The sequence below is a fragment of the Bos taurus genome, chromosome 2 (genome assembly GCF_002263795.3).
Source record: "Bos taurus isolate L1 Dominette 01449 registration number 42190680 breed Hereford chromosome 2, ARS-UCD2.0, whole genome shotgun sequence".
NCBI classification, from domain to species: Eukaryota; Metazoa; Chordata; class Mammalia; order Artiodactyla; family Bovidae; genus Bos; species Bos taurus.
The window spans coordinates 126,039,170-126,052,788 of record NC_037329.1 but is presented as its reverse complement, the minus strand read 5'-3'; positions in this window follow the sequence as shown (position 1 = coordinate 126,052,788).

Below are 13,619 nucleotides of genomic sequence, written 5' to 3'. Positions count from 1 at the left end.
GGTCAGGGAACTAAGATCCTGCAAACCTCAAGGTGGTGCAGCCAAAAAAAAAAAAAAAGCTCCCATAGAGTAAAGTCATGGTAAGTTTTAAATGATATAAACATTTAATAAAGCTTAGCACTATACCAGTCATAAAGTAAGCACTCAATAAATATTAGTTACTATTAGTAATACCCATGTCACAGAGTTGATAATGATGGAGCTGGGAGTTACATCTATGTTTTCTGATTTTAAAAACTACTGGTACACTTCAATCAACTGGTCTTTGTACCCTTCAATCAGTTTTTATAACAACAAACCCTCCTATCTCTGTAGTATTTTGCAATATACAAAGAGAATTCACCTACAATTTTCTTATTTGAGCCTCGCAATAAGAAATAAGGAATCCTCCTTATTTGATACACTTTGCCCTATACAAATGATACAAAATTGGAGAACCGGAAGCTTGAAGAATAATACATTTGCTCTATTCATTTCCTCAACAAATATTAAGTGTACACTACTTTGTGTTGAGAGGGACTCCTCCTAATGCTCCAGCTTTCTTCTCTACTCACAATGACGAGACATGCTTTTCAAGTTGCAGATCATTACCTGTTAGTGGGTCATGAGATCAATTTCGTGAACTGTTACCAGCATTTTAATTTTTAAAATGAGACAGAAAACACTGAGTGCATCCCAAATAGTGAGCCAGAATTTGTGAAACTCTCATTTAATTACACAGCTGCATATATATGTTGATACAGATCATGATGAAAAATGGAGTTTCCTCTGAAAGACTGTTGAAAAAGTTTCAAAGCCATTGACCAACAGAGGATCTCAAACTTTTTGATCCTAGGACTCCTTCGTTGTTCAGTCACTAAGTTGTGTCTGACTCCTTGCGACCCCGTGGACTGCAGCATGCCAGGCTTCCCTATCCTTCACTATATCCTGGAGTTCGCTCAAACTCATGTTCGTTGAGTCGGTGATGCTTAAAAATTATTGAGAACCTTAGAAAAATTCTTGTTTTATAGGTTTTATCTATTGATATTTACCATGTTAGAAAATAAAATACTGAGAAAAATTTAGATCACAGGAATATACGGTGGAAAAGGCAGGTAACATTTTTTTTACTGAGCTGGGTCTTCCTTGGTGTACATGGCCTTTCCCTCGGGGCAAGCGGGGGCTACTCTTTGATGCTGTGCGCAGGCTTCTCACTGCGGTGGCTTCTCTTGTTGCAGAAGACAGGCTGTAGACGCGCCGGCTTCAGCAGTTGTGACAAGATGGCTCCGTGGTTTCGGGTCACGGGCCCTAAAACTTGGGGTCTGTAGTTGTGGCGCACAGGTTCAGTTGCTCTGTGGCATGTGGAATCTTTCTGGACCAGGGATCGAACCCGTGTTCCCTGCACTGGCAGGTAAATTCTTATCCACTGTACCACCAGGGTAGTCCAGCAGGTAGCTTTTTTGCACTCTTATGGATATTGTTTTGAATGTACAGACCCTCTGAAAGGTTCGTGGGAAATGGTCTACAGGATATCTGTTTAAATGTTTCTGCCAAATTTCTAACTCACTCTTTCCAAAACACACTCATTATTTAATCAATAGACTTTCCCAGAATGCCTGTTTAGTCATTGGCACTACTCTCCTTCAGTGATCCAGGTTTCAAACTAAGAATTCTGGTTTTGTGTTTATTTGTTGTTTTTTTTTTGTTTGTTTGCCATGCCTCAAACTCAGTCCCTTGGCAGTGAAAGCGCAGAGTTCTAACCACTGGACTGCCAAGGAATTCTCTAAGGATTCTGTCTGAGTCCTGTTTTCTTCATCCGTCAGACATCTACCTCTCTTCTGTCTTCCAAGTGGACCTGGAATTATTATTTGGGAGGTGCTGTAATGATTAAGAGCATTAAGTTGCAGTTACATGACCTTGCTATAGAGCTCTGGACAAGTTACTCACGTATATGCAAAATTCAGAAGTACTACCAGATATAAAATGAAAAGTAAATCTTCCCTTCTCTGTCCCAGAGCATCCTGTCCCTCACCTTAGAGGTAGCCATGTCTCAAATATCAGCCCTCAAAAGTTTTTCATGTCATTTCTTAATTTTTCTGTCTGTCAAACTCCAGGCTCACCTTGAACCCCTCCTTGGCTCTCCCCCAACAAAACAGAATTGGTTGCTCCTTCCTATTGGCAAACTCTGCATAAGCCTCTACAAGTTTACCAAATGTATCGCTTTGAACATAGACACATTTATCGTTTCTCACTGTATTTTGAGTGAATAGCGCAATGCCTTTTGCTTTTGTAAGCCTAGTGTCTATCCAGTTCAATGCTTAAGGCAGTATGAGTGTTCCGAGAGTCTCTGAAGACAGAGTGTATTTCCCTTGATCAAGAATTTTCAAAGACTCTCCAGTGTCTGTGAGGGTTCAGTCTACACTCATATGGAATTTCCAATTTTCCCCATTTTACCTCAACTTCCCTATCTAAACTGATGCCCTGGGAAATTTTGCTGTAGCCAAGATAGTCTCCTAATTAGAGCCAGTCTGCCAAACTCTGTCCAAATGCCAGGCCTTTTTCTGTGCTGTTGACCATCAGCTGAAATTCTGAAATCAAATGTATGTTTCTTAGAAACAAGAAATGTATCTGTTTACTTATCAATATGTAAGTGTTTAATATTTCTCACAAGAAATTATCTAGTTTGGAAAGTTGCATGATATCAATCCACTGCAGCATTGTTTTAAAATAGCAAAAGAATCCCACTCCTGGGGGCAGGGGGACATGTTTTGAAAGGATATATGTAGCCCAAAATTCAATGTAGCACTGTTTACAATAGCCAAGGCATGGAAGCAATTTAAACAAATGGATAGAAAGATGTGATATGTATATACAATGGAATACTTAGCCCCTAAATAGAATGAATTAATGCCATTTGCAGCCACACGGATGGACTTGGAGATTATCATGCTAAGTAAAGTAAGTCAGACAAAGACAATTATATGATATTGCTTATATGTGGAATCAAAAAATGATACAAATTAACTTATTTACAAAACAGAAAGACTCACAAACATAGAAAACAAACTTATGGTTAACAAGGGGGAAAAGTGAGGGGAGGGATAAATCAGGACTTTGGGATTGACATAAACATTACTACGTTAAAAATTGATAACCAACAAGAACCTACTGTATAGCACAGAGAACTCTGCTCAATATTCTGTAATAAACGTGAGAAAAGAATTTGAAAAAGAATAGATATATGTGTATGTATAATTGAATCACTGTGCTGTACACCTGAAAATAATACAACGCTGATAATCAACCATAGGCCCATATAAAGTAAAACATTTTTAAAAAGCAATAAAAATACTGAAAGTATCCTAAATTTCTACCAATATAGGAATGGTTAAACAATAATATAGTTTCTTTAGTGGCAAACTATATAGCTATTAAATGAGCTAGATCTAGATATATTAACCTGAATGAATTTTAAATGGAATTTTACTGCATGCTGGGCTTCTTTCTACAGTGTTATGTTCATGAGATTCATCTAGGTTGTTGCTTGTGACAGTGGCTTGCTCCTTCTCCTTGCTATATATCAATAGTATTCTACTGTATGAATACATCCATTTTACTATTGATGACCATTTGGGTTGTTTCCATTCTTCGGTTATGATTCTGTCATCTGCTATAAATATTCTTGTGCATAAATTATGCTTATATGTTCATGATCCACGTAGAGTGGAGGATATGAGTATACATTCAGCTTTAATGGATATTTTCAAAGTCAATTTCCAAAATGGTTGTACCATTTTACATTTGTACCAATAATGAATAAGCTTTCCAGTTGATTCACACTGTCACCAAAACTTGGTAACATCAAGAATTCCCTGAGAACCTTACACTTGCACTGCAGGCAGCAAGGGTTTGATCCCTGTTTTGGGATCTCCAGTCAGGAACTAAGATCCTGCGAGCCTTGGCTTGACCAAAAAAAAAAAAAACAACAAAAACTTGCTAACATCAGTAATTTAAATTAACCATTTTAAGGGTGAATAGTGAGATCTGATGAAGTTTTTTTGGTTTTGGGGATTTGGGGGGTCATTTATTTTATAGGATCTTTGCTGGTAGACCTCTTTCTTACACCCAGGAGACTTACATGTTTCTCAGACATGTGCCTAGAAGGCTTTTGAGGGACAAGTGAAAGTATAAGTCTCTCAGTCATGTCTGACTCTTCGCGATCCCATGGACTATACAGTCCATGGAATTCTCCAGGCTAGAATACTGGAGTGGGTAGCCCTTCCCTTCTCCAGGGGATCTTCCCAACCCAGGAATCGAACCCAGGTCTCCCGCATTGCAGACAGATTCTTTACCAGCTGGGCCACAGGGAGGGCCAAGACTGGACCACAAATTCAACCTTGTATCAATGCCCTTCTCACCAATGCATAAGCCAAAACTTCCCCTCACCTCTTAACTGCCCAGGGGAGAGCAAAATCTTCTTCCTGATAAAGCAAAGTCTAAAGACATCTAAAGCCAAACATTCGGTAGGGACAAGCCTAAGAGAGGTGGACAAAAACCAGCCCAGTGGGTCCAGCACGATGACCAGGGGTGGCCAGGTTGGGAGCGGTCAAGGGCTGGCTCTGCACCAGCCACAGGATCTCGATGTCTCGGGCCAGCTTTGGGGGTCCCAGCTCTCAGTGCTCCAGTTCCGTGTAACAGCCACTGCCTCAACTCAAACGACTTGACGACAAGGGTGTGTGTGAGGCCTGTGGTGGCGACGCCCCTCTCCAGCTGGATGGGGTGGTGTGCCTGTGCAATGCGGTGCAGGTTGGCTTCCAGGCAGACGAACATGAGCTCCTCCTGGGCCTCTTCTATGTAAAATTGCAAGGGGAAGTTGAACTTTTCAGGCATGGTCCAACCACAGCTCTGTCTCCATGTCCTCCTGCCCCTGGCTGATTCTGAATAGGGGCTAGTTCAGGAATTTATCCCAACAGGATTTAAGAGGAATCAAGCTCATGAAGTTTTAATTTGCATTTCCCTGATACTTGAGGTTTAGCAACTTCTCATTTAATAGTCATGTGAGTTTTTTTCTCAGTATGCATCTTTTCAGGCATTTTGTCTATGTTTATCTTACCTTTTATTGTAAAGGTGGTCTGTCCTTTTCTAATTGGTTTATAGTAATTCTTTATATATTCAGAACACAAACCTTTCTCATTTGTATATATTGTAAATATCTTCTCCTGCTTTGTAGACTGCTGCTTAATTTGGGTGATATGTGAGTTTGCCCATCCTTCCCCATCTTTGTTAGCATCAAAATGGAATTTGGAAAAAAAAACAGAAAATTTTGCCCAAAGGTATTTCATTGCTATCATAGTTTTAAAATATTTTATTATTTATTTAGCTGCGCTGGATCTTAGTTGCATCTTACAGGATCTTTCACTGTAGCCTAAGGACTCTCTAGCTGTGGCACGGGCTCCCGAGCATGTCCTCTGCATTGCAAGGCAGATTCTTGACCACTGGACCACCAGGGAACTTCCTCATTGTTATTACTTTTTAATAAGTATTATTTATTTTTTAGAGCAGTTTTAGGTTTATAGAAAATTGAGCAGATAGTAGAAAGGCCCACAGACCCCCTTTCCATCGCCTCCAGTTCCTTAATATTAATACCCTTCTTTAGTGTAGCATATTTGTTATAATTGAGGCAATATTGATACATTAAATATAGTGCAGAGTTGTTTTTTTACAGCCCATAGTTTTTACATAAGCTTCATTTTTTTGTGTTGTATAGCAATAAGCTCTTTGATAAATACGTAATGTCATTTATCCACTTTTACAGTTTCACTGCTCTTAATGTCCTATTTCCTCCCTCCCTTCTTCCTTCCACTTTAAATCCCCTGCTAACCACTGCTCTTTTTACTGTTGCTGTAGTTTTGCCTCTTCTAGCATATCATATAGTTGGAATCATACAAGTAGCCTGGCTTCTCGCACTCAGTAGTATGCATTTAAGTTTCCTTCATGTCTTTTTGTGACTTAATAGTTCATTTCCTTTATCACTGATTATTATTCCATTGTATGGATTTACCACAGCTTTTTATACACTCACCTTTAGAAGGACATCTTGGTTACTTCCAGCTCTTGGCAATTATGAATTAAATTTCTGTAAATATCTGTGTGCAGGTTTTTGTGTGGACATCAGTTTTCAACTCATTTTGGGTGAATGTATGTGTGTGTGTTAGTTGCTCAGTCATGTCCGACTTTTGGTGACCCCATAGACTAGCTCTCCAGGTTCCTCTGTCCATGGAATTCTCCATGCAAGAACACTGGAGTGGTTAACCATTCCCTTCTCCAGGGGATCTTCCCAAACCAGGGATCGAACTCGGGTCTCTTGCATTGAAGGCAGATTCTTTACCATCTGAGCCACCAGGGAAGCCCATTTGGGTGAATAACTAGGTGCTAAGACTAAGTCTGGGGCTTCCCAGGTGGCACTACTGGTAAAGAACCCACCTGCCAGTACCGGGGACTTAAGAGACACTGGTTTGATCCCTGGGTCAGAAAGATCCCCTGGAGGAGGGCTTGGCCACCCACTCTAATGTTCTTGCCTAGAGAATCCCACGAACAGAGGTGTCTGGCAGACTATACAGGGTCGCAAAGGGCAGGACACGACTGAATTGACTTAGCACACATGCATGCAAGACTCAGTCTGGCTTTGTAGGAAACCACCAGACCGTCTTCCGAAGTGGCTGTGCCATTTTATATTCCCATCAACAATGAATGAAATTTACTGTTGCTCCATCCACATCCTTACCAGCATTTGGTATTGTTAGTTTTTTTAAATTTTAGCCATTCTATCATTGGAAAAGACTCTGATGCTGGGAGGGATTGGGGGCAGGAGGAGAAGGGGACGACAGAGGATGGGATGACTGGATGGCATCACTGACTCGATGGACGTGAGTCTGAGTGAACTCCAAGAGTTGGTGACGGACAGGGAGGCCTGGCGTGCTGCGATTCATGGGGTCGCAATGAGTCGGACATGACTGAGCGACTGACCTGATCTGATCTGATCTGATTAGGTAAGTTGCATTTATCAAATGGCATCTGATGTTGAGCATGTTTTATATGCTTATTTGATACCTATGTATCTTCTTTGGTGAGATATCCAGAACTTTGTCCATTTTTAAATTGGGTTGTTTTCTTATTGTTGATTTTTAAGAGATCTTTGTATGCTTTGAATACAAGTCCATTACATGACAGGTGTTTTTGCAAATATTTCCCCCCATTCTGTGGTTTATCTTTTTTAACCTCTTAAGTGTCTTTTGTAGAGAAGATTGTTTTAATTTGAATGAAGTCTGGGTTACCAGTTTTTTCTTTCATTAACCTGAAAATTCATCACCCAACTCAGGGCCATTTAACTTTTCTCTTTTTTTATTTTCTAGAAGTTTTATAGTTTCACACTTAAGTTAATATTTCCATTGTAAGTTAATATTTATGAAAGATGTAACAGCAGTATCTAGATTCTCTATTTTTTTTTGTATGTGGATGTCCAATAATTCAAGAAGTATTTATTGAAAAGATTACTTTTACTCCATTGAATAATCTTTACCCCTTTGTCAATCAATGGCCAGTTAACTATATTTGTGAAGATCTATTTCTGGGTTCTATGTCTGCAAGGTTAACAACTACTTCTCATTACATATGAAAACACTGGAATTCCTTTTTTTTTTTTTTTAATATTTATTTAGCTCCACCAGGTCTTATTTGTGACATGTGAGATCTAGTTCCCCAACCAGGGATCGAACCCAGGCCCCCTGCATTGGGCACACAGAGTCTTAGCCACTAGACCACCAGGGAAGTCCCCCACTCTTTTTAAAAAAGTTTAGTTTTGGCTGCGCTGGGTCTTCATTGCTGTTCAAGGGCTTTCTCTAGTTGTGGTTCGAGGGCTTCTCATTGAGGTGGCCTCTCTTGCTGCAGAGCAATGGACTCTGGGTGTGCAGGCTTCAGTAGTTGAGGCTTGCAGGCTCTAGAGCACAGACTCAGTAGTTGTGGAGCCTGGGCTTAGTTGTCTTGAGGCATAAGGATCAAACCTGTGTCCCCTGCATTGGCAAGCAGGTCTTTTATTTATTTATTTTGGGTTGTACTGGGTCTTCACTGCTGCTCCGGCTTTTCTCTAGTTGCGGAGATTAGGGGCTACTCTCTAGTGGTGAGGTACAGGCTTCTAATTGTGGTGGTTTCTCTTGTCGCAGAGCACAGGCTCTGGGGCTCTCAGGCTTCAGTACTTGCAGCACTTGGGCTCAGTAGTTGTGGCTCCCATGCTCTAGAGCACAGACTTAGTAGTTGGGGCACATGGGCTTAGTTGCTCTGTGGCATGTGGGATCTTCCAGGATGCAGGATCAAACCCAGGTCTCCTGCATTGGCAGGTGGATTCTTAACTACTGGACCACCAGGGAAGCCCTGAAAACACTGGAATTCTCTTTGATCTATCTTTTGTGAGTTTGATTAGCAAAAGTCATTGCCCTAATCTTGATTGATACCAGGAATCCTGATACCACCGAGAGTCTAACTGTAGAGAACTGGGCTTGTCTCTGAGTTCTGGACTCTTGAGTTCTGCCCAAATTTATCACCTTGAAAGATTCTACAGTTGATACTCCTGGCTGGGTAGCCCCCAAATCCATTTATTAATCTCTGTTCCTTTGCCTCCTCTTGGGATGCCAAATAATTGCTTACTGGACTTTTCCAAACCTACCTTGTATGTAGTTCTAAGACATAGTTCCAACAAGTGAGATATAAGCAGAAATCTGTTGAGGGCTTCTAAAAAACTTTTGCTTTCTAATAAAACACAGCTAGCTGTTTTCTTTTCCCCTGTTCTTCTTGCTTTGAACATAGATATGATGTTTGGTGCTGCAGCAGACATTTTATTATACTGAACAATTAAAACTGAGTGTTGGAGCAGAAAAAATAGAAACAAATTATGTTGAACAGTTGGACTAATTACAACCATCACCTACCTCAGGACTTCTTGTTAAGCGTGAAAACAATCTCAAGTGTTAAAGCCACTGCTGGTCAGGTTATTTATTACTTGCCACTGAAAACCATCTCAATTAATCTTCTAACAGTCTTAGTTAATCTGCCAACTATTCTAGTGGGGCCATCTTGGGTAGACATTTCTGGAATGCTTCTTTTGGAAATGACCTAGGATTCTTTTTTTTCATTGTGCCACTCAGCTTGCACAGGCCCTCAGCAGTAAAATCATGAAGTCCTAACCACCGGGCCATTAGGGAATTCCTACCATAGAATTCTTTGAGACGTTTTCTTGAATGCTCCCATCAGTGGCGATCTCTGCCCCTTCTTTGGCTGGATTAAAAAAAAAATGAAGATAATTCATTTAGGAAAGAGAAGACTCAGTGGGGACACGAGAGTCATATTCATTATCTAAAGCTTTTTTAAAAAAGATATTTAATTGCCTGGACCAGTTCTTATTTGCTGCTCATGGGATCTTTGATCTTCACTGGGGCATATGGGACCTTTAGAGTTGTGGCGTGTGGGACCTAATTCCCAAATCAGGGATCAAACCCAGGCTCCCTGCATTGGAATCAGGCGTCTTAGTCATTGGACCATCAGGGAAGTCCCTAAAGGTTTTTTAAGAGAAAAAGGGATCATTTTGACTATCACTCCTAATCAAATTGACACAAGACTTTACAGTTTATGTAAATATCACTTCACTTAATACACAAAATCTATGTTGCCACAGAGAACAGAGTTGAGACAAATAAGTGGAAGTAAGAACTTCATTACAGAGAAGAACTTTCTAGTGATCAGAATAACGCAAACAAGGAAATGTGCTGCCCCATGACAGGAAGAATTGCTCACCTGGAAAGGGCTGAGCAGAAAGCTGAGGATGCCAAGCAGGAAAGCAGATTAGGGCTCAGTTGATGCTAAAATTCAGACCCAAGTCTGGGGCATGAGATTGGCTAATTCTTTCTTAGTTTCGCTAAGCAGGATTTTAGAGAAGGAACAGAAGATCGGTAAGATAAATGGGAGCAGGAGGAAGCTTCCAAGTGGAGTGAATAACTTGAACAAAGGTGCAGTGTCCTCAAGATGAGTTGGGATACTCTTGATGGACCAGTTGGACTGGAGTGGGCAGTTTGGGCCCTTGAGGGTCTGTGACTTTAAGCAAATCACCAGACTGTTTTAGATCAATTTTCTCTTCCGTAAAATGAAAGGACTAACCGAAATCAGTGAGTCTGAAGTTTTCTCACAGCGACCTAGAGGGCACTCCCAAAGGCTTTGCAAACACAAGTCCTAAAGAAAATACTAGGAGGGAATGTGTTAGTCGCTCAGTCATGTTCAACTCTTTGTGACCCCATGAACTGTAGCCCCCAGGCTCCCCTGTCTATGAAATTCTCCAGGCAAGAATACTGGAGTGGGTTGCCATTTCCTTATCCAGGGGATCTTCCCGACCCAGGGATCAAACCCGAGTCTCCTGCATTGCAGGCAGATTTTTTTACCTTCTGAGCCGCCAGGGAAGCCCCTGATGAGTACATTTAAAAAAAAAAAATATTCAATTATAAACTATTTCAAACATTCAGAAAAATATAGATAATAATATAACCACTAAGATAAAAGTGATGTTTAATATTTTGCTATGTTTACTATTGACCTCTTTTTTAAGAAATAAGTTAGCACTATAGCAAACCCAGTTTCCCAGGTCACAAAAGTGGTAAACAACCCACCTGCCAATACAGGAGGCATAGAATACCAGACCACCTGATCTGCCTCTTGAGAAATTTGTATGCAGGTCAGGAAGCAACAGTTAGAACTGGACATGGAACAACAGACTGGTTCCAAATAGGAAAAGGAGTTCATCAAGGCTGTATATTGTCACCTTGTTTATTTAACTTATATGCAGAGTACATCATGAGAAACGCTGGGCTGGAAGAAACACAAGCTGGAATCAAGATTGCCAGGAGAAATATCAATAACCTCAGATATGCAGATGACACCACCCTTATGGCAGAAAGTGAAGAGGAACTCAAAAGCCTCTTGATGAAAGTGAAAGTGGAGAGTGAAAAAGTTGGCTTAAAGCTCAACATTCAGAAAACAAAGATCATGGCATCCGGCCCCATCACTTCATGGCAAATAGATGGGGAAACAGTGGAAACAGTGTCAGACTTTATTTTTCTGGGCTCCAAAATCACTGCAGATGGTGACTGCAACCATGAAATTAAAAGATGCTTACTCCTTGGAAGGAAAGTTATGACCAACCTAGATAGCATATTCAAAAGCAGAGACATTACTTTGCCAACAAAGGTTCGTCTAGTCAAGGCTATGGTTTTTCCTGTGGTCATGTATGGATGTGAGAGTTGGACTGTGAAGAAGGCTGAGCGCCGAAGAATTGATGCTTTTGAACTATGGTGTTGGAGAAGACTCTTGAGAGTCCCTTGGACTGCAAGGAGATCCAACCAGTCCATTCTGAAGGAGATCAGCCCTGGGATTTCTTTGGAAGGACTGATGCTGAAGCTGAAACTCCAATACTTTGGCCACCTCATGTGAAGAGTTGACTCATTGGAAAAGACTCTGATCCTGGGAGGGATTGGGGGCAAGAGGAGAAGGGGACGACAGAGGATGAGATGGCTGGATGGCATCACTGACTCAATGGACGTGAGTCTCAGTGAACTCCGGGAGCTGGTGATGGACAGGGAGGCCTGGCGTGCTGCGATTCATGGGGTCGCAAAGAGTTGGACACAACTGAGCGACTGATCTGATCTGAAGAGACTCAGGTTTGATCCCCTGTGCTCCTGAAGGAGGGAGGGAATGGCAACCCACTGGAATATTCTTGCCTAGAGAATCCCATGGACAGAGGAGCCTGGCAGGCTATAATCCATAGGGTCGCAGAGTCAGACACAACTGAAATGACGTGGCATGCATAACCAAACCCCATTGTTCATCTTGGTTTTCTTCCTTTTCCTCAGAGGTACCCACTTTCCCCAAATTTCTATGTGTTTTTCCCATTTAACTTTTTGTACTTTTATTTCATATGTAAGCATCTATAATATGTGGTATTTTTGTGTTACGTTTTACATCAATGTCATACTGAATGGATCTTTTTCAACTTTCTTTTTTCCACTCATTATTATGCTTTTAAGATTTCTCTATCTTGACAGCATGTGAATCATTGAATTGGTTGTGTAGTACTTCATGATCAGGGATTGAACTTGCTTATCCTGCATTGGCAGGCAGATTCTTTACCACTGACACACCTGGGAAGCCCCTGATGGCTCAGCATTAAAGAATCCACCTGCAATGTTGGGGACAGAGGTTTGACCCCTGGGTCTGGAAGATCCCCTGGAAGAGGAAATGGCAACCCACTCAAGTATTCTTGTCTGGAAAATCCTACAGACAGAGGAGCCTGGTGGGCTACAGTCTATAGGGTTGCAAAGAGCCAGTGCAAGTAAACGCACAGTCACCAGTGGTTAAGACCCCGTGTTTCCAATGCAGGGGATGCAGGTTCAATCCCTGGTCAGATCCAACATGTCTTGAGTTGCGGGGGGAAAGGTTGTGTTCTTTTTAAATTTGTAAAAAAAAAATATCAGAAGTTGCATTGCTGGGTTGTAAAATATGAGCATCTTAAATGCTTTAATGAGCATCTTTAATTTCAGGTTGACTATATCCCCTTTTGTCCCAGAGTCCAATCAGGACATGAAAATAGTGGTGTCAGTGACTACCTCTATAGAGCTGATCAGCTGGGGCATCATCGCTGCATTCACTACTACAAGCCATATTTGAGTAATCTTTGTCTACTTCCAAAAGTCAAATCAGAAAATATTAGAATTGGTCATATAATTAAATATCTATACAGTAAAGTCAGAGAAGGCAATGGCAACCCACTCCAGTCAGTACTCTTCCCTGGAAAATCCCATGGACAGAGAGCCTGGTAGGCTGCAGTCCATGGGGTTGCTAAGAGTTGGACATGACTGAGCGACTTCACTTTCACTTTTCACTTTCATCATTGGAGAAGGAAATGGCAACCCACTCCAGTGTTCTTGCCTGGAGAATCCCAGGGACAGCGGAGCCTGGTGGGCTGCTGTCTATGGGGTTGCACAGAGTGGGACACGACTGAAGCGACTTAGCAGCAGCAGCAGCAGCATACAATAAAGTAATTCTTTCTAGAGTATCCTGGACAGATGACTATATAATATATCCTATACATGAATCCCACCAAAGACAGAGAGCTCCAAACCTCCCAAAGTAGCCCAACTCTAGTGGTTAGAAAGTTCTCTCTTAAATTGATCTGAAAACACCTATGGCTGGGAGGGGTCTTATTCTGAACTGAACTCCCCTGTGAGTCTCTGTTTCTTCTATGTAAAATGAGAGTAAGAATAATACCTACCTCATAATGTTGTTGTGAAGATCAAATGAGTTAGGGTGTGTGTGAATGTATAATGTGTGTAAACAAAGATACATGTATATATGTATGTATACATGTGTATATATATATATATGTATACATATGTATATGTGTATATATTTATCTATAAATGTGTACACATGTATATGCGGACATGGATATATGTATGTATATATGTATATATATGCAATATATAAACCTGTCATATATACATATATATTCATAGATGTAGAAAAGAAAAAGAGTGCATGAGAGAACA